The 26,023-nt window shown below is 41.0% G+C and overlaps 1 long non-coding RNA gene across 3 annotated transcripts; it reads right to left on the reverse strand.

The window, feature by feature from the left end:
• Positions 1–1,288: 1,288 nt before the first annotated feature.
• Positions 1,289–25,922, reverse strand: LOC106730772. Of its 3 annotated transcripts, XR_004311984.1 has the most exons (9): positions 19,214–19,492; positions 17,945–18,064; positions 17,452–17,674; positions 16,559–16,693; positions 11,128–11,453; positions 7,952–8,085; positions 5,073–5,182; positions 1,668–1,781; positions 1,289–1,481 (listed from the first exon to the last, which is right to left on the reverse strand). It is a non-coding gene; the product is annotated as an uncharacterized LOC106730772 (long non-coding RNA). The 3 variants fall into 3 exon arrangements; XR_004311985.1 differs by lacking the exons at positions 17,945–18,064; positions 19,214–19,492 and adding an exon at positions 25,397–25,922 and having other exon boundaries at positions 1,289–1,478; XR_004311986.1 differs by lacking the exon at positions 17,945–18,064 and having other exon boundaries at positions 1,289–1,478; positions 19,214–19,490.
• Positions 25,923–26,023: the final 101 nt, after the last annotated feature.

Below are 26,023 nucleotides of genomic sequence, written 5' to 3' on the forward strand. Positions count from 1 at the left end.
AGTGTGGTACAGGCAGCATTCAGAGGTTCCAGGACCCCCCAGATGCCAACATCCATGGATGCTGAAGCCTCTTATATAAAATGGCATAGGACTTGCATGGAACTTACATGCATCCTCCTGTGTACTTTAAATCATCTCTAGATTACTCATGGTATCTAAGGCAATGTGAATGCTATATAAGTAGTTACTGGTGTGTGGCAAATTCAAGTGTTATTTTTTGGAACTTTCTGCTTTTCCCCGAATATTTTCAATCCACAGTTGGTTGAATCTGTTGGATAGGGAGCCCCTAGATATGGACAGTGGACTGTATTCTCAGTCTAATCTAAAACAGACTACACAAAGAAAAGCAAACCAAACCCAAATCAGCTGTTTTAATTAACAGAATTTAGAGCCCTGGTTCAGTGACACAGGGCTAAGAGCTGACTGTTACAGCAAACAGCGTTCACCTACAGGAGCACATTCTGGAGCGATCTATCACCTCAGGTCTGAGCTTCTCAGTTTCTTCTCTTGCTTCCTTAAGCTGAACTGCATCGTTACCCAGAAGCTCATGATTTTCAGCACACTACTGTAATCTTTTCTGCAGATGACTCATTTCTTATGTGTTTCTTCTAAAATTTTTATTTCATATAATTTTTCACCTATAAGATAAAGTAACTCAATAACCCAAATGTAATTTTTCAAAATATGGAAATAACTAAATAAAAATATTCCACATGAAAACCAATGCCTATCTAATGAAAACATTATGAAAAAATAACAGGCAAAAAAAAAAAATGCAACGTTGTGTCAAGTCTAGTGTGTTAGTAAAACAAGGCTGTGTTCACAGTCACAATTCTCAAAGTTTCTATGATTTTATTTAACACAACAAACACATGATGGGAGCAATGATTACTGTTCTATTTTACAGACGAGGAAAGTACATTTCTTACAAACAGGTTAGAGGACTTTGTACGTATCTTACAATGAAGATCATAAAATCACAGAGAAAACATCCTTCCTCTGGCACAAGGGCTCGTCCTATTGACCTTTCTGGCCCTGTGTCCTGCCCGCCAGCGGCCCAGGTGCGCTCAATGACACGCCCACGAGACACAGCTGCGCGGCCTCCCGCCTCCCCTCCTGAAGCCCTCCACCTGCCAGGACCCAGCTCAGACGCTTCTCCTCCCTGAAATCCTTGCTGGAACCTTCCTGTTTATTTCTATTTTTTTTTTTAATATTATACTTTTCTGCATCCTTGGCTTACTCCTCCTTTGTTTCCCCCAGTGGGGAACACCGTATTCACCCTCGTGTCTTCTACAAACACAGCATGGTGTTGTCTGTTCATCTGTCAAGCACTTGAGAGCTTACGTTTCAGGCCCAGGGATAAAAAGGGAGACCGGCCCTGGGAGGTCGCGATCTGGCTGGGAGGACTGCGAACAGCTGCGCACACAGTGTTTCAAATTCAAAATAATCTTTGAATTTCTTCAATCTTGCAATTATTGCTGCTGAAACCAATCAAATACAAATACCTCTTAATAACTAATTTTTAAAAGTTTCTAAAATTACAATATACTTCTAGGAATAGAATTTTGCTTACGTTATACAATTGCTATTACTTGAACTCAAGTTCAGCACAGTTACAAGTATAAAGTAACCATCCCAGCTCGGCATGTTCCCTGCGGTGCACGCACCTGCTCTCTGGCTTGGTCTCTTTCTTCATTTTTCCAAGTCTGCTTCAAGAGCTTGCTGGTCTTGCTTCAGTCTTTTGAGGTCTTCCAATAAACAGGCTTTCTTTCTTGATACTCCTAGAAATATAAAAGCAAATTATTCCTAACCACAACAGATTGTGCTATAGGCTCCCTTTTACCCCATTCATCCTGTTCTGCTGCTGATTATCCTCCCTAAATTTTAGCTCTGATTTTACCCCGCCCCCTCCAAATGATATCGAGCGTCTCAGAGCTTCTCAGAGCTTCTCAGAGCTTCCCCGAGCCCACTGGAGCCCACCGGAGCCAGCTCTGAGCATGTAGCTCAGCACAAGCTTTAGGGCCCTTCCCACCGCCACTCTCACTGCTCCCGGATGATGACGACCCCCTAACTAGCCCTCCTCTTCCCCTCTGGGCACCTGTGGTCTGTCCTCCACACAGGAAGAGGTGAATTGTTTTGAAGAGTCCACTAATATCACTCCTCCATCTGAAACTCTCTGGTGGCTCCCCTCTCTTAAGGTAAATCCAAAGTCCTTCTTACCATGGCCTTCAGTGTCGCACGACCCAGTGTTGCCCGCTCCTCTGACGCACCATCTTCCCCCTCCTGCTCCACTCGGGCTGCAGAGACCTCCTGGCTGGCTGGGAACACGCTCAGCACACTCCTACCCCAGGGTGTTTGCACTGACTGCTTCCCCTGCCTGCAGCTCTGCCCCCCAGAGCCAGGTGTCTCACTCCTGCACTGGCTCAGGACTTCTGCTCAGGTGCGGCCCCAGGAAGGCCTTCCCTGATCCCTCTTTCTAAAATGGCAGCCCCCAACCTGGCCCCCAGGTGTGCTGCTTTATTTTCTTCTCAAAACACTCATCAGCACCTGACACAGTATATATTTACTTGAAAGCAGAACTTGATTTTGCTCACCCTTGTATCACACACACACACAAAGCTTGGCCCATCAAGGAAAAAAAGTGAAAATCTCAATGTGCCCAACATTCCACACACCTCTCAGTACCCTCATTCCTCTGCTTCACAGAGACACACTTATACTTCAAGACTGAGTTCAAGTGAGGCTCTTTCTGATCCCCCCTCCCACATCCCCACGAACCTTCCATGTCCCTCCAGCACAGCGCTCAGGGCTTTGTTTCCCATGACCCTGACCTGTGTGCAGGCCTTTTCTCTTTAACAAGCTGCAAGCTCTGTGGGGACCTAGACTGATGTCACCACCTTGTTACCTGACGGCACTAAGCAGAGGGCAGGTGCTCAGTAAATGAACATGGGACTCAACTCAGAACTGCTGAAGGAACTCTCAGATTCATGGCAGGACACTTGGTACAGTTCAGTTTCAAAATAAAAACTGTCAGAAGTTTGGTATCACACTACGTTAAAATCCAGTCTTACCAAGAAAATAAGTCCATCCATAAAGCCCTGTATAATCATGGGTTTTGGCTGCATCATTTAATTGCTGAATCTTCCATGTGACCTTCTGTGTATGTCATTTCAGTAGAGCCCTGAGGTTCTTCAAGATTTTACTGTGGAGACACACTCAGGGGCCTCTGGCTGCCTCTCTGACCTTATTGTCCACCACTCTGGTCCTTACTCATTTCAGTACAAAACATTCAGTTCTTAAAAATTAAAAACTAATGCACAGTGGAACTCTGTGTCACTGAAGATAAAAAGTTTACTTTCTCTAAAGAGTAAAATAGTAAATGAGGGGTATACTTTAAGGGAAATGTTTATGTGGAATCTAAAAGAACAGAAACCCTAAGAGTATTGGTTTATTAGGAATATAAAAATACTTCCTGCCAATTCTCAGATAAAAAACAAATCAATGTCCCAGAAAGACTTGCAGCATTTTTCCTGTGGGGTCTGTGCCCCCTGTCATATCATTCTAGACTCCTTTCTGAGAAACAAAAATTGCCCAGTCATACATGTGGAAACTAACCAACCAACCAAATACAGTCTACTACCTGAACCTTAGAATCAATTCTTCTGTTTTTCCAGAGACATTGTAAAAGGAGTTTAGGACTCCATATGTGATCATCTAACCCAAATGTACTAAAGAAATCATTTATTTCATTATGAAAAGTATTTAGAGCTTCAGTTTTGGACCCTGGAATAGATCTTCTCTTTTAAAAACCAGGCAATATAAGATGTGAAATTTTGAAAGACTTTACTGAAGCATTTGGAAAGAAAGCAGAGGTAAATCTTCATGCATCAGAACTGGGCAGATCATTAGCCTTGGCCTGGGGAAAGGAACTCCCTTCCACCCCCCCCCCATTTTATACAAAAGTGCCCTCACTTGCCAACCTGTGTCCTTTCTAGCTTTGTCTGTACGATGTGTGTCTTTTTCTATTTTGCATGAAAGATCAGTGTGAGCTACCAGCAGCCCTTCCTCTTATGCCCTAAGTTATCTTACAAAAAAATGGAAGAAGTATGTGAAAAAATGTAACACACATGACATTCACAGCCAAAGAAGTTTCTTCTGACAGCAGTCCTATTTGAATGTCTAGGTGAAATAATCAGTCACTTCCTAAAGAAGACAGGACCCTAGCTTGCCCATGGCTGTCGGTTCAGCTTCTTCACTTAACATGTTAAAGGTGGATGTAGTAACATCTAAAGCCCTTACAGTGTGGAGCATGATTCCTAAGTAGGTGCTGGTGCTCTGCCAGCTGCCACAGGGAGTGCTGGTTCTCACCACTCACAGTCTCCCTGTCTCTGGAGAAATGCCCTTGCCAAATGGCAGCCCCTGCCCCTGGTCCAGAGGATAGCCCCACCCACTTCCTGGGGCACACTTCAGCCAGAGACTGACTGGCTGGGGGCGCAAATGGCTTTTCCCCACTTGCCTCAGTTGGGGACCAACTCTGGTGTGCAGTCTGTTCTCCTGAGCTTCCTGATAAGAGAAGAATGACACCAGCCTCTGGCTGGGACCATGGTGTCACTCACCCTCCCTCCCCCTGCCCAACCCCACCTTGCTTCTCCCACTCCCCTTCTCCTGAGAGTTATCCTGCAGGAAGTCACCTCCACAAGGACCCCCAGCTCAGGCTCTAATTATTCGGAACCCGACCTAAGACAGTAAATGATACTGTATATTTATTTTACTATTATTACTAAAAGCATCATTACTGAGATGCATTACATGTGTCCCAGGCTTAATGATTGATCAAGAGGGCTGTTCAATTTCCTTAAACTGATGTCAAATTCAAATATGAATATGCTGAAAATACTGAAGTGTGTACTAATCATCTAATGCCGAAAGAAAATCCACTGAAAACTAAAATTATGAAAGTTACAAAACTGAAAATCTGTATAGCTTTTTAAATTTCTAAGTGTAACTAAATGTATTATTAATATAACAATTAGATGAATCAATTTAATTTTAAGTATTTAAAAAGGACTTACTTTAAGGAAACTAATTGGCTGAATAAGCTCTGGTTTTCCTTGAACATTCGCTTCTCATTTTTGTTTTGTTCTTGGAGATCTTTCACTTGATTACACAATTTTTCATTTTCCTTTTTATAAATAGAAAGTTACATTTTAGTTAAGTTACATTTTAGTTAAGTCAGCAGGACCTATATAACTTTAGCATATGTGCTCATGAAAGATACATCCTTTAAATGTTTTTAGCCTTTAAATTTCTTGTTTTTGAGTAAGACTTAAAATCTTTTACAAACTGATTCAATTTTCTCAGAAGACAATTTGCTAGCTGAAAACAATTCTTTCCAAAATGCTCAAAACACTTAGTAAACAAAAAAGTTGCAGAACTTTCCAAAGCCAACGAGCCTGTCAGTATATTTTACTGCATTTCACAGGGGTAGGTGGGTGAGTGACTGCAAGAAAAACCACGTCCCGATTTTGCACACCAGGGATGGAAAGACCAGGGTGGCTGTTTGTGTGATAGAAAAGAACAAACCCGACTCCATATTAGATCTGTTCCTTTCACTTTAACCCTGCGCCCTGTTTTCTAGGCTCAGTCTTGCCAACTCTGCACCTTTTGTGAAACAATGTTGCCAATAGCCTGAAATGTACAGGAGAGCCTATTCTCAAGGCTCTGAGCTTTAAGGGTATTAATACATTTCCATTCATATAAAGATAACAAGTTGCAGAATATAAAATAACATTTATTTTGCTGTAGGTTTACAGGCGCACCATGATCTGACCAACGTGGACAGCTGCAAGAACACAGGATTCCAAGAACAAAGAATTCCTATGCCAAGAAATTTGCAACAACCAAGCAAGTAGGAAGGAGCCTGAATTCTGACTTGGGGAAGGTGGTTCTCCAGGACTTTAGCCTGCCATCTTCTTGGTCTGCCGGCTTTCTGAATGGCTTTCTAAATAAAGAAGCTACTCCTTGCCCCAAGACACTGTCTCCTAATTTACTGGCCTGCTGTGTGGTGAGCAGAATTAGTTTGGACTTGGTGACATTTGTATCTTCTTTTTTTCTGTTTTTGGCCCATCTTTCTAGCGTGAGGAAACTGGATGGAGCCACATTGGGTAGTCAGGATTGTTCTGGAACTCTCTGTAAGCAAGGAGGTAGAGACTAGGTGTTTCTGGAAGATCAGGATGAGGCAAAGCAAAGCCTAGACCCAGCTCAGCACCTGGCTTGAGCTAAAAGGGACTCAGACAGTGAGATCAGTGGCAATCTGTGCTTAGTTGCTCTGGCTTATTAACCTCTTTAAAACTAAGAATCTGATGAAAACCAAGGACCTTCGGAAATCTAATGAAACTCTGAACTGTCTCACCATGCCTGGCCTAATGCCTGGCAGATAGTCTGTGCTTAATTATCTGCAGAATTCTTGAAACCCAGAAACATACGTACATATGTTAACATACAAGTCTTGTGTTCTTGTGTGTGTGAGGGGTGGCTGGCATACTTATGGGTCTGTTCCTTAAAGGGCATGCTCTGCGCAGCAATCGCAGAATGGCAGGCAGAGGATCTGGATGGCTGTCACTAACTCTAGGGCTGTGTGTCCTGCAAAATCAATACCATTTCATTTGCAGTAAATGCTGTCATCTTTGATGCAGTAACACTTTCTCAGGATGTCCCTGGAGTGAAAATGCTTCTTATTGGCAGCCTCAAGGCTTAGGCTACTATTGTTAAGGGAGAAAATGGTAGTGAGATGGAAAATGGGAGGAAATTAAAAAAGAGGGGTGAGTGGTGGGGAGTAAATGAAGGTGAGGTCTCATGCTGGAGATCACAAAACTTGTTCTGCCAGCCTGTCAGGTCAGCGTCACCAAGATGCCATCACACAGAATAAATGTCTGACTTCTACAGGACAAATACACTTTTCTCCCACTTTTAAGTCAAATTTTTTCAATCTCAGGACATTGGCAATTGATTTCAGATTCATATTTCTGAACATAATTCCAAAGATAGCCAATATTATCTATTGAAAAACATTACAGGAAAATGAAAGAAAAAATAAGACAGTTTCTAAGGAAACACGGCTATAAAATTAATTACAGGAAATATGCTTTAACTGGTTACTGTGTGGAGAGCACTCAGGTTGGTCTGCACTGTCTTTTATTTTTATGACTTAAATATATATACTTCCTAATGTGGCTTTAATGTCACACAAGTGGCTTTTAAGTGTAAAGCAAGAGAAAACGTGGGTAGCCAAGAAAAGCCCACCCAGGTCTCTGTTCTCTGAGCCTGTGGAAGGCTGTGTCGGCCCAGCCAGGCCCTGACAGGTAGGTTTAGCAGCAGCTGTGACAAAGGCCCCATGTCCCTCAGGGAGAGCCAGGGTGTAGGACCTGCACCTTCAGAAGCCTGGTTTCCCACAGGGGCATGGGCCCATCTAAGCCCCTGGCTCACTACACCAGTGAAAACCCCCTTAATCCATATCCTTTTAACTCTGACTAGGGAAGGGTGGCTCCCCAGGCAGGAAGTGTGGAGGCAGAATCAGCCTGCCTTTGCTGCAGAGCTCTGGGAGATGAGGTGCTGTCTTATCTTAATTTCACAACCATTCTTATGAGACAGGTACTGTCAGTCTCATTCCCATTTCACAGATGGGAAAACTGACACAGAGGGGGGATGTGATTTGCCTAAGGCTGCACAGCAGGTGGTGAAGCAAAGCCTAAAGCCAGATTTTTTGAATCCAGAACCTATGCTGTTAACCACTTTAATTCTGCCCATGACAAATGTGCATACCAGTCAATTGATTACTTCCTCATACTGCCAGAATTCCCATTACATGTTAAATGGACACAAATATTTTTAAATGCCTTATTTTTAAAACCAAAGATCTCATAGCAACTCATTATGAGCTGAAGAACCATACCTGTTGACATCCCTGAAAAAGTGTCTCTTGTTCCTATTTGTTTTTGGAATTGCTTCAATTTTTCTTCAGTGACAGGAGCCAATGTTCCCTCAAGATGCAACCACGTGTGATTTTTGTTTGATTCTTCAAAGCTACTTCATTGAGAAAACACAGTAATTGTTTTATTTGGAAAAGGAAATGATGAAGTGAGGAAGAATAAAAGAAAACACAATATGCAGAGACCTTAACCTGTCTTACAACTGAGACAGGAAGGGGGCAGGGCACAGCCATTCAAGGAATGCTACAGCAATTAACATCAAAATAGTGCAAGATTCAACCCCCAGGAGGCCTTGAGGCTCAGGATGATGACAGATTTAACTTCTAGTAGATCTTGAGCTTCATTATAAGCCCATTGTAATATATTAACATGGTGAATAACACACCCACAGGCACCATGGCAGTCCCAAGGCTAGCCACAAAAGGTCAAAGAGTGGAAAATAGGCCAGCTTCCTGGGAATCCCAGCCCCTTTCCCCTTACACTGGTCCTTCCACTTATTAGCATATGAAGCCACCAAGCCCATAAAAACCAGCAACACAGTGCCTCATGGCCCCTTTCTCTCTCTTCCTCTTCTGAGATGGAATTCTGTCCATGGAATGTGTACCTAAATTTAATCTGAGCACCCAACCCCCACACCTTGAGGCTTTTCTCTTGCCTTTCAATGTATCTGTCTGAATAAATCTACCTTTACTCAACTGTGGCTTGCTCTTGAATCCTTTACTGCATGAAGCCAAGGACCCACACTTCAAGGGGCATGTCCCAGGGGCTCAACTGAGACCTGAGACACAGCCCTTCTCATGCCCCTGTGAACAAAAATACTGTAATGTGAATGAAAATACTGCAACCATTTCAGTAAACAGAATGCTGACACTAAGTCATCAGCGGCTGCCGCCTCTCCCCAATGAGGACAGGTCTGCAGCACAGCCTCTGCAGCCACTCACAATGGTGCACCCTGAGTGGACTCAGAATAAGAAAGGACAGGATACTGGCCCTAGATATCTAGGTACTCGTCAAAGGGATGGATTAGGTGAGCCCAAATGTTTGCTTCCTCCCATACATAGAAAAGCACTAAATTCTTTAACTTGAGATGCCTGGTTTTCTTTAGATAACAAGCAATCTTTTATTGTTCCAACTACCTGGTCTTTGTTGTAAAGCTCCTCTATATCCTAGCTCCTCCCCTGCCTCTCTGGAGCAGTCCCTCAGAGAGCATCTGAGAGGCTGTCATCCCGGCTCGAGTCCTCCCACCAAATAAAACATAACTTTTAACTTTTAGGCTGCACACTTATTTCAGTCGACACCTTCAAGGAAGACAGAATTTCAGAATGATAGCTGTAGAAGGGCTAAGTTCAGAGATAATTCCAACATCAGAACCATCAACACAAAACATCCTGTAATGAATTAACTGTCGCTGGTGTTAAGCTTATTCCAGTGTGGTTGTGATGCAGGAAAACAGATGTGGGTGTCAACTGAAATAAGTGTGCAGCCTAAAAGTTAAGAGTTATGTTTTATTTCACGGGAGGACTCGAGCCGGGATGACAGCCTCTCAGATGGCTCTGAGGGACTGCTCCAGAGTGGCAGGGGAGGAGCTAGGATATAGAGGAGCTTTACAACAAAGGCCAGGTAGTTGGAACAATAAAAGATTACTTGTTATCTAAAGAAAACCAGGCATCTCAAGTTAAAGAATTTAGTGCTTTTCTATGTATGGGAGGAAGCAAACATTTGGGCTCACCTAATCCATCCCTTTGACAAGTACCTAGCTATCTAGGGCCAGTATCCTGTCCTTTCTTATTCTGAGTCCACTCAGGGTGCACCATTGTGAGTGGCTGCAGAGACTGTGCTGCAGACCTGTCCTCACTGGGAGAGGCGGCAGCCGCTGATGACTTAGTTTCAGCATTCTGTTTACTGAAGTGGTTGCAGTATTTTCACTCACATTGCAGTATTTTCATTCACAATGCTCCCTCTTGGTCCTAAATTCGACCAATATTTTGGGAGATATTTCGTGAACAATTTTGTCCCACGGTGCTAGGATGGCTCATTCCTAGATTGTTACGGAAATGACAGGCCAGCCAAGAAACAAGCACCACTCGGAGGGTTGGAGTACTCAGATTTATTACACCGGCGGGCTCAGAGGGGCTTCTGCTCCAAAGCTCTGAGCACCTCCAAGACGTGCGCATGAGGTTTTATAGGGTTAATTACAAGTATGGGGCTATTGGCCAATAAGGTTCAAACAACAAAAAGCAAGGAATCAGTACACTGGAGCTTATCAATTTGGAACAGATCACTGTTACTGACACTTGTTGAGCTTGGATTTACGAGTTAGCTTGTTAGCCCAGTAAACTGACACTAAACTTCAGATTTACGAGTTAGCCCAGCAGAACTTATATCAGTAAACCAGCACTTATCACACTTAGATTTGTGACTTAGCTCGTTAGCCCATCTGGGCTTTTCCTTCACAAGATCAGGTGAAGAATCTGTTGACATGCCACTCAAAGTGCCAGTTTTGGATCAGGCCCTGTCGATATTAAAAGTTCTCTGGATCGCCTGTCTTACTAGTCTATTATGATCCAGGAGATGTTTACCCCTCATTGCTCATTCCCATACCTAGAATCACACTATTACAATTATTTTATGCAGGGTTATAAATTTTATCTATTTCCTCAAGATGTTTAGCCATCATCAATCTTGTTGGAGGCCTAGTTACACACTGGGAAATGGAGGAAAGAACAATTTTATAAAATAGACAGGATATAAGTAATATAGCTAGTAATGTTAATAAAGTCACAAGTAAGGATTTAATAGTTGAGAAGTTACATTTCGGGGTTAAAATTTTGCTTGTGTTTCTGATTGAGCTTGAGTGATCTTATAAGGAAATTTATATTTATGGTCAGGTTCAGAGCAGGTATTATTAATTGGCCAGGTAAGGTCTCCCACCTTATAATGTCAATAGTGGCCTAAACAGACTATCATTCCTCTTTAGAATAAATTTTCTGAAGGCTATCTAGTTAGAGCCTTGGAGTAGGGAAACCCACCAAGGTAACACAGAAGTACGAGACATAGGTAATTTACCATAAACCTAACAATTGGATTAGTTCATAATTAAAGGTGTAAGCAAATATCAAAATAATTGGTATATACAGACCTGGTCCGGTGTCTTGGGTCAGCTGTCTACCTCAGATGTCATCTTCTTCTCATCCAGACCTGGTAGATTTTTCTTCATTTGAGCATTGTTTTAAGGTGAGCAGTGCTCTATAGGCCAGTGCACTGCAGGGGCTCTTTCTGACTGGAAACTAATCCAAAAGTCAATTTCCTTTAGCTTTCACTGTGCATGGTCTAGTTAAGAGTACCTGGTAAACGGTCCTTTCATTCAGGTTGGAGACAGTTCTTTACATCATGTCTATTCCAGTATGTATAATCCCCTGGCCGCAGGTCATGGGCATCGGATTTTTATCCAAGGAGATTACTTAGCTTCAGAAACAAACATACAGTGTGTCCTTTTAATAATTCAATTAAACTTTGCATCAATGTAACATAATAGCAAGGAATGATTTGGAAAGTATCTTAGTAAATATAGACCTCAACAACACTAGAATTTAATATCCACTAAAATATAATATTTTTCTCTCTAAAGTTCCCTCATTTTTATGAAATATAATCAAATCAAGATTAATTTGTTTACAAGTTAAGTCTAATTATTTGATCACATAGGCTCTAAATTGGCTGTGTTGGAACTTTTAATAAGGAGTCTCAGGCTAAAATGTAAATAAGGTTTCCTAAGACCAGGAAAGCCATGTCAAGGGGTTGTCACAGATTTTTGCCTTACAGATTTAGGTAAATTGTTTTCTCTTTAAGGTCCTTAAAATATCTTGAGATTCGTATATCTGTTAGGAGATGAACTTTTTAATTTATCTGATAGAGCCACTGGTGACCTAAAGAGTTTCCATTCTCTGGAGGGATCAGATAGAGAGAAAAGATAACTGTTCCAAGTCTGCTTACATAGGTATAATTCATCAAATTGTTATGAGTCATAACTAGCTTAAAGAGAAGAGTTTCTTTATGTCTGGGAAACAGATTAAAGCCAGTAATATTTCAGATAAAATAAAAAATTATAACCATATTCATCAGTTTACTCAGTCCCATGTAACTAATCCTTTTGTTAACAGTGTTATGAAATCAGAGTTTTCATTAGATCTTTAACATTTCTTACCCAGTTTAGTTCAGTGCTATAGTTTGAAATTGACTAGAAACCAGTAAATCTCCTTGAAAAGAAAGCATTTTGTAAAATCATCAGAATAAAACAATAACTGTCTATAAATGAGAAAAGATTTAAAGGCATGGTTAAACATGTTACACTGTAATCGATAAATAAACCTGGTCACAATAACCAGAATTATGACTGGCAACATTTTAGATATACCAGAATTTTAGGGAGTCCATATAAATTCTAGAATATCTATATTAATAATGTTTTCTCATACAATATAACCTAGGAAGATTTATTATTCATTTGACAATACTTCTCATGTTATTTAACATACCAAATGAAACTTACTACTTTAAAATCTCTCTTTGGGATGTTTCAGGGGCCCTCTGTAGCATCCCAAAGTTAACTGGAGGTCAAAAGAACTTTAATCAGAAATTGATATTTGTGAAGCTTGTTAAAAGGTTTCAGAACACTTGGTCAGATAAAAGTATAGATCACTGTAAAGTAGTACTTATTCATTAACAAGTAAATATTTCAAAGGTAAAGGCAGAACAGATCACTTAGGGAGTATAAGTAGTTTACAATCTGTTACTGAAGGGAGATTAACATTTTAAGAAAACTTTGTCCATTTAACATAGAGAAAACCAAATCTAGTCTTTTACCAGGTTACTTCTAAGATTCATTTACTTTGACCAAATTTACTCTAAACTTAGCCAATCCCGACCATGTACAAAACTCTTTCCTCAGGGTTCCTCTGCCACAAGCCTTCCACAACTTTCTATACTCATATTATTTTGTCTCTTATTTTCTCTTTCATTCAGAAGTAACCAGCTTCAGGACAAAGTCACTAATTTCCATTAACAAAATATAAGTCCATTCCTTATATATTCCTTTACACATTCACCTTATTTTCCTAGGATACTGAGATGTTTCCCTTAACAGTAGAGAATATATTTCAGGGTGGTGCCAAACATTTATTAATATTTTTAAACACCTTTAGTTTCTCTGTAAGAGGAAGTCAAATGTTGAGTAAGTGATATTTCAATCTTATTTTATCTGAAAATGGCATAGCTGTTTAATAAACTCCCATCATTTAACTTAATTTAGCACAAATCTAGAATTTAAAGATAACAAAGATTTAGAGATTATTTTAAGCATACATTGAAAATAATATTTTTAAAGAATTAACCCAAAATGTCTCATCTCATTTGCATTTAACTTACTTAGAATTTTATCACACCACATTACTATTTTTTTTGACAAATCTGCAACAGATATAACAGGATCTTATTTGACTTTCATTAAACCTAGGTACAGTAAAGATATTGTACTTAATATTGATGACTCTAAATAAGTCTTTATTAATTAGAACAAACTTAAACTAAACAATACCAAACATTAACTTAATATTAAATATTTTCCAGTTCATGTGAACCTGAAAGTCAATTTGGTCAGTTTTTATTTTAAAAATACTTAATTAGTAAGCTCTTATTTTTACATCAATTAAGCAGAGCTCTTTGAATTTGTTTTTTTTTTTTTAGCAGTAGAAATATCTCATATCTATAATGTGTACACAGACTTATAAACAGACAAAAGCTAGAGATCTCATAGCTTCACTTTAAAACTTACTTAGGAGTTAGGTATTACAGTATAAATTTACTGCTTATAAATAACAGTTTGAGTAAGCTGAATTTGCTTGCTCAAATCACTAAGGCTTACTATTGATGAAAAAGACATTTAAGATTTCTTGACAAAGTCTGAAGGACCCGTCAGAGTTCTGAGTTCTAAAATGCCAAAATTTTCTTTGGCCTTAAGTTTTATCTTGTTGAGCTAATTAGGCTCAGTCCTAGGTCACTGTTTGCTGTATTTACATTTCTGATCTGCAAGACAAAGACACACGCGTCCAGTTCCCCAGAGAACTGCTCTGTCACGCAGGCCCAATTGTATCTCCTTAATTTGCTTTTCTGTATCAGTGAGAAGAGCTGTAAGCAAAGAATTCCATGTTTTAAAACTTTAAGGTTTACTTTATCATGTCTTCAAATGCTTCCAGAAGGCATTTAGTAAGATCTGTTTTCCTTGAGTTATAAGTTAGTTATAAGTTAAACCCAGGGTAAACCACTTTTTTTTTTTTAGCCACTGAATATTAGTTTTTAGTTTTACTTTATATTGGATAGCTCAGGCAACATTATTGTTTTCCTTCATGTTTGTTTAATTAATATTTTCTGAGGGACAGGTATGTGTCTAGCCTTATAATACCAAGAAGGGGAAGCGTTTTTCCATTGAAACATCTATCCCACAACATAAATAAGCAAAAGAGGTTTATATAAAGCCCACTTAAATATACCAATTTTACAAAATTTTGTCTCAATTTTATTAACTCTTATACCTTTAATTTTAACATTCATTAGGTCTAATCAATATTTCTTATTTTTAGAAGGAGTGCCAGAAGCCTTTTTTTTTTTTTTTCTTGTCCACTTTATCTAGTTTTATATAAAAGTCTCTGGGATCACCAAGTTTGAGCCAAAGGACTTAGGTCTTTGTAAATTTTCATTTGATTAATTGCTCTATTGCCCCAATCACTGATCAAGTATCTTAGTCTATATATATATTTTTCCAGCCCTATAAATATATACATTTTAAATTGGGGTAAATAAAGTGTTCTTGTTTGAACTTTAATGTTGGGGACCAGTAGGTGATCTCTTTGGCCTTTTTTTTTTTTTTTTTTTTTTAACTTTACATAGTGTAGTATCAAAACCTTGTACCTTGATCCAAAAATGTCCATTTTATTTATCCCTTCAAAATAACCATCTAAAATATTTATCCATTTGGGATAAGTCCCTTTTGACATTTTTACATTCCTTTTTTAAGTTATTCAACCTAATTAACATTAATTATTCTAATGTTTTTATTAGCATCTCTAAAACCATTAAGGGAAAGGGAAAAGACAAATGTAGATTTCAAAACTGGTCTTTTCCCTCTTTTAAACTAAGTTCTTAGCTATATTTTTCCACCTTTAAACTTGATTGATTTTAATAGGTACCAATAAAACCTCTGCTTATAATGAGAGCTCTCTTAACTTTCACCAATTTAGAAGTTTTTTCCAAATTAAAGGATCCATCATATGGCCATCAATTAATATATATATAGTGATTTTAAACCAATAAGATAAAGAGGATTTTCCACATGAGAGTGGGGGTGTTGCCTAAATAAAATTCAAAAGTTTACTTCCCAAAAGGTAAAGGCCTTTGTGGCCCAGGCTGATGCAACAAAGGTCAAAATGGCAAAATGCCTGAGAATTCGTACAAAGAACTGCCGAAAATCCCAATTTATATGCTTGGCCACCACATGCACACAATACTTGTACCCTTTGCATGGCAGCGTCATGGCAGCGACCAAGCCTTCCTTTAAATAAGAGGAAACACACACACACACACACACACACACACACACACACACACACCCCACCCAGACACACACACACACACACACACACACACACACACACCCCCCACCCAGACACACACACACACACACACACACACACACACACACACCACACACACACACACACACACACACACACACACACACACACACACACACACACACACACACACACACACACACACACCACCCAGAGAAAGACAAAACATCTACATTTCAAGGACACAGGAAGAGAAATCCAAGTTCCCCCTAAAGGGGCTTTTGTTTTTATAAGGTCAGAATTCCAGAAAATGTTTTATCAGGCCTGGCTAGTTACTTTCAGAGTGAGATTGTTTTTTAAATTCCCAATTAAATTTGTAAGTTTTGTAAGTAAATAGACCTGGCTGGGTTATTAGTTGGAGGCTGGCAATCTGTCATTTCTTTTTCTTCTGTTTTGAAAGTTCTATTCCCCATTCTAAGGTCAGGTTGTCAGAATAAAATTGCTAGTAGGTTTTCCCACAGGGACACCTGCACGGCATGTCTTTGCCTCTACCGCTCCTGCAAGTTTCTCTGTCACCCGAGAAAGCTGTTACCAGCCAGGAGGAGGGTCCCATTTCTGGAGTTGAAAGGTTTCTTATAAGAGTTTTACTTTTACCCTGACAAATTTAATGGAGGTAGCCAAATTGAGGAAAGCTTTAGACCAGCCTCTTACCTAACCACTCAGTCCAGGCCCCAGTATCTATCAACTGGGACCCACTCAGGACTTCTCCACTGAGTGGGTATTTGCCAGTATCTTTCAACCAGGCCCCACCCAGCATGTCTCCACCTGGGTGGGTATTTCCCCCCAGTATGTTTCAACTGGAGGGCCAGTTACCTGGATACACCGCCAAATAAAACTCAGGATCATCAACCAACATGGGAGATCCGAGAACCAGGAGAGACTCACCCAAGTTCATCTGGACTCCCCGAGGAGGCCGATGGGCACAAAGGGCCACTGCTTGTACCAAGGCTCCAGTTACTCGGAGAGTTCAGGTGGAGAGAAGTCTGCTCTGGGTCCCTTCGTGGTCACCAAATCTGTTGACTGAAATAAATGCACAGCCTAAAAGTTAAAAGTTATGTTTTATATTGGCGGGAGGACTCGAGCTGGGGTGACAGTCTCTCAGATCACTCTGAGGGACTGCTCCGAAGAGGTAGGGGAGGAGCTAGGATATATAGGAGCTTTACAATAAAGACCAGGTAGTTGGAACAATAAAAGATTACTTGTTATCTAAAGAAAACTAGGCATCTCAAGTTAAAGAATTTAGTGCTTTTCTATGTATGGGAGGAAGCAAACATTTGGGCTCACCAAATCCATTCCTTTGACAAGCACCAAGCTATCTAGGGCCAGTATCCTGTCCTTTCTTATTCTGAGTCTGCTCAGAGGGCACCACTGTGAGTGGCTGCAGAGCTGGGCTGCAGGCCCGTCCCCACTGGGGGGTGGTGGCAGCCACTGATGACCTGGTTTCAGCATTCTTTGTTTACTGATATGGTTGCAGTAATTTCATTCACACTGTAGTATTTTCGTTCACAAAAGTCACCATGAACTAAGGTATTTATTTTCAAAAAGGACTGCTAACAAGAGAACTATCAAAATGAGTCAATTTAAATTCTGATTTTTCCCCCAGGAGTTTGATTTAGGCTCTTCTGTTAGAAGGCACTCTCGGGAACCATGTTCATGTTTGCTGCTGCAAATGCATCAAGTCAAAGAGCCATGGGGACAGTAGATGATAGTGCATTTAGCAGGGAGTACAAGTTCATTTTTCATAAATAGAAGGAAAAATAGGACAATGTGTCTAGTACCTTGGCTCAAAGAATATAATTGTCTTGACTCATTTTGAAGACTTCATTTTCCTGCTGTCTTTGTAGTTCCTCCGTCTTATCTTCCAACTTTTTTTTCTGAGAATGTGACTTTAATCCGCTCCCTGAGAGCTTGTGCCCCTCTGCATTTTCCCTCTGCTTCCTGAACTCTTTCAAACATAGTCAGTTCTGCTTCCTTGTTCCCACCACCTTATCCTGAAGAATCCTTTTAAGGAAAAGCATTACTTCAGTATGTAGAGTTATATATTAGATTTCAACATGGGGCTAGGGAAAAAACCATAAAGAATGAAAATGACACTGTTAACAATGTTCTACTACACAAGAAAATTCAATAAATATTCAATAAGACTGAATGACTGCAGTATCACTCAGTGCAGAAGAAATTTCATGTATTTCATTATTTATAACTTAATTTCAACATATAATTGTAGACCATACAACCATTATGAATATTACTGTGAAATTCAACACCTACGTTCAGAAACTGAACACAGGAATCAGTTTCTGTGGGGCCCTCAGACTTCTCGGGGAGCCACGAAGCTTTCCCCGTGGGAAGCTGGAGCAGCGGGCTTAGTGAGTCTTGCTCCAGATATTCCTAAGTATTATAAAACAATAGATAAAAGCACCACAAATACAAACTACGTTTGAATGTGTATTCAGCAATTATGTAACAAGAAGCACTAATACAACGGGAGCACTAAGACAAGTGAGGATCTCACAGCAGGCTGGTGCAGTAAAAAGTGCCCCCACACAGCTGTTCCCCTGCACGCAGGACCCCGCACGCAGGACCCCTGCCCGGTACCGGCCTCCACTCCATCTGACTCAGAGGCCAACTGACCCAAGGCTCCTCTCCAATGACACATGGAGCTAAATACATTTGAGGAGAATGTGGATCAGGGTAATTTCAGGTTTCATCACATTATTCTTTTAAATGTTCACAGCAATAACTAAAAGTATCTAAAAGAAGAATCAAAGAGCAGCTGATAACTTTATGAAGCATTTTAGTTCAGATTAAGTGGGCTTTAAATCACATTTTTCTATATAAATTATATCAAGGTATAGTATCACTGGAATAATGTAAATTGCATGGAAACTATAACAACTAGTATAAGTTTGATTAAAAAAAGATAATCCTGCTCTAATACTGTGATATCATACATTACATTAGAAAAAATGTTATTCGTGTATATTTTGGTCAAATTTTTGGCTTTTAAGTTACCTCATATATCCCCAAACAGCAGAAATAGTTCTAAGGCCAATAATTATTCAGTTAATAATACAAAAAAAAGTTTCAGGGAAATCCCTAGAAAAGATCTGGAGGCCTGTATTCAAACCCTACAGGTCCTGAACTGAACTCCCAGTGAACGTTTCCCTGACTGCCTTCGAGATAAGTGAAGAATCAAAATTTTTTTAATATAATTTCTTTAGGATATTAACTTTTTAAATGTAAAGTTTACTTTTGTCATTAAAAGTGAAACGGTTCTTAAAGGTTTGGAAACTACAGAAAAGTCAAAAGAAGAAACAAGTCCCCAAAAGTACCTCACCCCAAGATTTCCTTTGAATCTTTTCCAGGTTTTCCTTATAGAGTAGTAATCATATTTAATTGGACAGTTTGATGTAGAAGGTTCTCTGTAGAAACCTCTTAAAGCATCATAAAGGATCTGTTTGAGTCATTGTAAAATCAGGCCATTAATCCCTCCAAGTCACTGGAGGACCATTAACATGGCCAGTGAAGGGGTCAGACCTGCCAGCACGGTGATTCTCCCAGGACCCGGTGGCCATGAGTGTGGCAGGTGGTTCTTGCTCCAGCTGCAGTCAGCCAGTGCTTTCACACCAGAATTCTCCCTTCCTGAGTTCTTCATTTTGACCTAAGTTGTTATTTTCAATAATTGTACATGGACAGCATCTTTTCCTTTTACACAGGAAAGAAAAGTTGCTTAGATATAAAATTCAAACATGAAAACACTGCAGAATTTGGGACTTCTGAGCCCTTCTTAAAAAAACAACGGATTCATAAAATTCAGTCAAATTATAAGGCAATCAAAATAATTCCAGAATGGAGGAGCAATGGCTAATGGACTGGTGAAAAGCATTCTGGCTCTGTAATAACCAGAACCAAGATCCACATTTAAATGCTTAAGGGAATTACAACTACTGGAGAGAATATAATAAATGTATTGATTATAAATAATATAATCATATATAAATATATATTATATTATATATAACACATGTATTATGTATAGTATATAATATAAATTTATAAACAATATAGTTATTAAAAATAAAACCAACAAAAATGGTAGGAGTCATGCAAGTAGGGGATATAAGATGTTTACTACATATTTAATAGAAGGGAAAATTGATAGTGTATAAAATTAGAAAATGCAGCTTAAAATAATACGGCTTTGGCAGTCTTTCAGGGGTTTTCATAATCTATGTTCTTGAAGGGACCTTTTGCGGGTGTAACATTTCTCAGGATGAAGTTTCTTTTTCTTCTTACAGATTTAAGTAAAATGAAACCTAATGTTTTATTTAAAAGAACTGACAAAGTGTGATCTGTTCTTATACAATGCTTCATCCATTTTTATTTGTCCACATGCCTGCCTTTCTCCTTCCTTCCAGCTGTCATCCCGCTTCCTTCCATCTGCAGAAGGACACACACACAAGAGGCATGGAATGAGGCTCACCCACTATGACACCAGCTGTTTCTGGCTAAATTATTGCTTCCTTTTTACTTTTCTGTATTTTTGAGTTTAACTAATGAGCAACTATTTCTTTTGTGACAATAAACATACTAATCTAAAAATAGATACACGAGTCGACAAGTCAAAGAAAATTAATTTAGAATAGAAAGTAAAATCACCACACAGCAGACACTGCTAGCTGCCAACCTCCTCTTCCTCCCCACTAAAATTTTGCACCGGGCAGCAATGTGCCAGTTAAAAACACCTCTCTCCCTGGACCAATGCACATGCGGTGGGGCAGGGGCACAGGATCAAAGTTCTGACTAGTAAGATGAAAGCAAAAATTTCCAACACAAGGCATCCAGGACAGCGACTACTTTTCTGATTATGCTGCTGAGTTAACAGGCATGGACCTTTTACCTTTCACCTCTCCTCCTCCTGCAAGGGCTGGAGGTTGTGCAGCCATCTTGTGACAAGGAAGACTAAAGTCACAGACTAGGGATTTTGCAGCAGGAAAGAAGGGGGTCTGGTTCCTTGCACAGGTGCCAGCTCTGAATTAACTGGCCCAGGCTTCCTGGTTATGTGAAAAAGTGAAGCCTTCGAACTGGCGTCAGCTCCAGTCATGAGAGGCTGCTCCCTCGGAACCAGTGCTGATGCCAAGTACAGTCTCTAGACTTTCTGTACATGCACCTCCGGCTCAGAGGCTGCTTCTCTGACACCCATCCTGTCACAAGTAACAACGACCCCCAAGGAATTCCAGTTCTTTGGAATAAAACTAAAATCACTCTGGGCAATTTTCCAACAAAAAGACAGAGATTTAAAAAAAAAATCCTACTTAACAGACACTCTAATGAGAAAAATTAGATCAGTACAAAAACAGATAATCTTAGTTTGCCATTGTACTTACATAAATATGAATTTTAGTGATGTGTTTTTATTTATTTTGGCAGTCACAAATTCTATGAAATTTTGAAGTCAGGGAAAATGCTCATTAAAAATATTGTTGCCTTCACCTATCAACCTCTATGCCATCCCCCTCATTTCCATTGACTGTGACCTGACATCTGGCTTCACTCTTAGTAATTTCCAACTGCTCACGAGAGGCCCTTCAACTCCTTCCCTGTGCTCATCTCTCCGCCCCAGCTGCTATCTCCCACGGGTTTTCCAGTTCTTTTTCTGTTACCAGTAACACAACCACGCCCGAATCTCAGCCTTAGGCATTTGCTCTCTGGCAGTCCTACTCCCCCACCACCAGGTGTGCCCTCTGGCACCTGGATGCCCACAGCGCTCTGGCCCCTGGGACACACTCTGTTGATCCTGTGTGTCTCACACTGTCCACACCCCCAATGTCTCTTCTTCCTTCATGACTCCACTTACATCCTATACACACAGGCAGCTCCTTCCTGCTCCTCTCTCAGTCCGCTGCACTCATTTGGCAAAACCAGTCCTCTTGGTAAATCCAACTACACAACTACCAACACCTGCAGTTGTGTGGGAGAAAGTGGCCGTGCACTCATAGATACACACAACACACACACATACACACCCCTGCCTGTCTGGTCCCAGCTCACATTCACGGTCACCAACTTGGAGCAGACTTCCTGCTGCTGGGAGCCCAGCCCTCCAGGAGAGCTCCCCACACCTGCTCCCCTCCAGCATCCTGGCCCCATCCTCACTGCCGCCTCATCACAGCATGTTTTACTTCTCAGAGGAAGTGGAGGCAACCGGAGGAAATCACCCCCATCCCTCACCAATTCTGCCCCTACCAGTACCCACACCCACCTCTCCCCTCCTCCTTTCTGCTTTTCCACAGATGAACTGCCCATGTTCCTACCTGAAGCCAACCCTCCCACTGTGCCCTGGACCCCATTACAGCCCCTCCACTCGAGGACTCTGCTCTACGACTCCCCTCATCATGCACTTCTTCCCGGCTACTGCATCTTTCCAAAAAGTGCAAACATTCTATTGTTCATTCATACCATGATTTCTCTCATTAAATTCAAAACAAGGCAAAATAAAAGGCTCCTGCTGACTCCACCCTCCTGCCAATTACTGCCCCCCCCCACCTTTTACACCCTTTCCTCCAGGAAGTGTATACCTTGAAGTAGCCAATTCCACTTCTTCTGTTCCCAGTTTGCCTTTCACAGCCACCTGCCCACAGAAACTGCTTGTCCAGTGCCGATGGCCTCCTTCCTGCTAAACTCCAAGGTCAGCTGTCAGTCCTCATCTCTCTCAGCAGCAGCGGACACAGCAGATCTACTCTCCTCTATATATTCTCCCCACGTGGCTTCAGGAGTGCACATGCTCAGGTTGCCTCAACCTTGCTCTGTCCTTGCAGTTTAGCCCTCTCCCTCCTGCCCTCTTTAGGTCAGCACGCCCCGGGCTCAGGCCTTGGTTTTCTTCTTCTCTCCAGATATGCTCCCTTGATAAGCTTTGTCAAGTCTCAGAGAATATAATGTGTAATGAAGTAAGTCAGATGGAGAAAGACAAAAACTGTATCACTTACATGGGGACTCTCAAAAATAACACAAATGAACATATATGAAAGCAGAAAGACTCACAGACAGAAAAGAAACTTGTGGTTAACAAGAGGAGGTGGGGGGAAGGAGAAATCAAGGGTATGAGATTAATGGACACAAACTACTGTACATAAAATAGTTCAGCGACAAGGATTTACCACACAGCACAGGGAACTCTATCCAATGTCTTGTAATAACCTATAACAGAATATAACCTGCAAAAAAATGGATTCACTTTGCTGTACTCCTGAAACTAACACAATACTGTAAGCCCGTTATAGTTCAGTTTAAAAAACCCATGGCTTCAAAAATATTCATTTTTAACAACACTTGATACCTACAGTCCACACCTCCCTCTCAGCCCTAGACTCTCTCATCTAACCGCCTCCTTGCCATCTCCACTTGCACACAGAACAGACATCCATCTCAAAGTTAGCATCTCAGCAGCTCAACTCCTGGTCCTCTCTCCACCTCCAAGCCCACTCTACCTATCCCTCCATCCCAGCTGGAGAGGAACCACATTCTTCCAGCTGCTCAAACCACAAACCCTGCCATCATCCATGATGCCTCTCTCACAACCCCGAACAAACCTTTTAGACTTTTGACTCTGTCTTCTAAATACAACCCCATCCAATAGCTCCTCATTACCACCACTGCCACCACCCTGGATCGAGCCCATCACTCCCAGCCCAGATTCCTCAAATCCCCTTTTAACTGGTCTCGGGCTTCTTCCTGTGCCCCTATGGTGTGGGCCTGTATTGTGTGAATACAGTCCAATGACATCAGCCCGAGGACTCTGTCTAAAGGATGCATCAGGTGAAGTCACTGCCATGCTCACAGCTTCCCAGGCGCTCACCTTTCCACACTGAGTGAAAGCCCAAGGCTGCTTCATGCCCTAGAAAAGCTGACCGTGCCTGTCCCTGTGATGCCCGATCTCCCCTCCCCCTCACCTCTCTGCCCACTCTGCCCCAGCCATGTGGGCTTCTATGCTGATCCCCAAGATGCCAGGCATTCCCCCCTCTTCAGGACTTTTGCACTGACTGTTTCACTTTTCTGGAATATGCTTCCCCCACACATCCACACAGCCAATCCCAATTCCTCTTACAAGTCTTCATTCAAAGGGCTCTCTCACCGAGGCCAACATTATCTTATTTCAAATGGTGACCTGCTGGACTCCACCACTGACACGCTTCCTCTGCTTTCTATTTCCCCTTAACATGTAACATTATTTACTCATTTGTATGCTCATTGTTAAGTGTCTGTCTCTCTTCATCAGATGACAGCTCCATGAGATGGGGGAGGGGAGGTGGCACTGTCTTGCTTACCAATGTACCTGGAGGGCATCCAACAGTGCCTAGACCCAGGTCGGTGCCCAAAAACACTTGTTATATGAATGAATTTGGATAAAGTAAACTTCAAAAATGTTGGGGGTTAGTTTATCTAAAATAAATATAATAAAGTAATATTAAAAACAAAACTTCATTCTCTTGCTCTCAAAGGTACAGACAGGATGAATACTCCTAAAACATTAATGAAAAACTTTCACACTCCTCTTGATGATTCTAAAATTTGGGAAATGTTCCGAGTGTTTTTCTTAACATTAAGCACTAGATCCAGCGGAGGGTTAGTTATTAACAACAATGAACAGATGACAGCAGCACAAGCAGTTGCTCCACAGAAAAGGAAAAGAAAGTAAGAGAACACAGGCAGCTGTTAGGGGAAAGGATCTGAGGTCTCCACATTAAGAACAGGAGAAAAGGATGCTGCATTAAGCCAGCAGAACCTGATTCCTGTGCGTACAGAACAGCCACCCCTCCTGCTGCTCTCCTGTACGCGGACAGAGAAGAGCCTTACATCTGACATACACAGAGAAGAGCCTTACATCTGACATACACAGGCTGCTGCAGGGGATGCACAGCCACACAGACAAAAGAGGAGAGACTTCACTGCTGAAAGAATTCTAATACAGTCCAGGTGGTCCCGGGATGGATCGCTGCAGGGAAAGGCAGGGGAGGCACTTTAAGCTGGAAATGAGTTTCCCAGTGAGGCTAGCTCTCCTCCGTCACAGCAGGCAGCAGCGATGGGCTCGGTTCCCTATTTGGCTGAACCACAAAGGAAAGCATGAATTAGTTCTGGCTCTACTGCTCTCCCAGCCCCGCTGGTCTGACTTGAGAGTTCCTACTCCTATTAATAGTGGCATGGGCTCCTACGTGGGAAACTGCCCTTTCCTCCCACCAAGATGGATGACTCCACCAGGAAATAACTAACAGAGGTGCTGTATAAATGCATGCAGGTGATTGATAAAACATCCGGTCTCTCCAACACTAGACTGAACTCACAGCCAGATATTTCTCTCTGTATCCACCTTCATTTGTATATTACCCTTTGCATTTTGAATTATAGCTCTTTTCTGGCAAACATTTTGGATATTACAAAGCCAACCAGATGAGGAGGGTTTGGCTCTCCTATCTTATATTCACCTCCCATACTTTCTGGGTCTCATTCAGGAAAACCTAGAATTAGTGATGACAAACTCCCTGAACTGAAGTGAACTGAATCTGTCTTTCAGAGATGGAATGTAGCACCTTAAGATTAATTTTTTTTCTACAAATAAGGAAAGTTCTCAGAAGGAGACAAGGAAACAGGGAAAGTAGAGAATAAGGAAAATGAAATAATATGTTATATGTACAGAATTTTATTATGAAAAGTGTGTATAATTACCTTTTTTCCTGGCTTGATTTGAGGCAGGGATGGATCTCAAGTATTTGCTATTCGCAGTGTCCTTTGAAGTTTTTTTTCAAGAGTAGAAAATGTCTTGAATGGTGAACTGGGTTTGCCTTAGCCTGAGCTCCTAACTGATGCACATAATCCACTCTGGGGTTTTCTCTAAATAAAGGAGGGGCATGTCTGGCCTTCCTGTGTGGTAGCTGTGTACCAACCAGCCCCTGCTTCTCCGGAACACAGCTGAGATCTAAGAGTCTGTGCACAAGTACAAATTCTTCAGTACTTAAAGATCAGTGACAGTTGTAAATATGATTTAACAGATGGCAAAATCATACTGCTTACTGAAGAACACAGTTTGTAGAAGGTGAGCCACAACATTCAAGTTCTCCAAGCCTAATTCATCAGAATTTTAGTATTCTGAAGCACATCTTCAAAGTCAGGAGCAAAAATAGCAAAATAATAAAACAAAATAGGCTTGCCAGAAAGCAAGACATGTAATTACAAGAATGATCATGGAGGAGAGTGGGGAAGAACATAATTGAAATGACTTAAAATCTTATCTTTTTTCTCCAGATTTCTCAAGGTAAAAACTGATCAGCACTCTGCTTTTTTCCACAAGGAACT

The sequence above is a fragment of the Camelus ferus genome, chromosome 17 (assembly GCF_009834535.1).
Source record: "Camelus ferus isolate YT-003-E chromosome 17, BCGSAC_Cfer_1.0, whole genome shotgun sequence".
Taxonomy (NCBI): Eukaryota; Metazoa; Chordata; class Mammalia; order Artiodactyla; family Camelidae; genus Camelus; species Camelus ferus.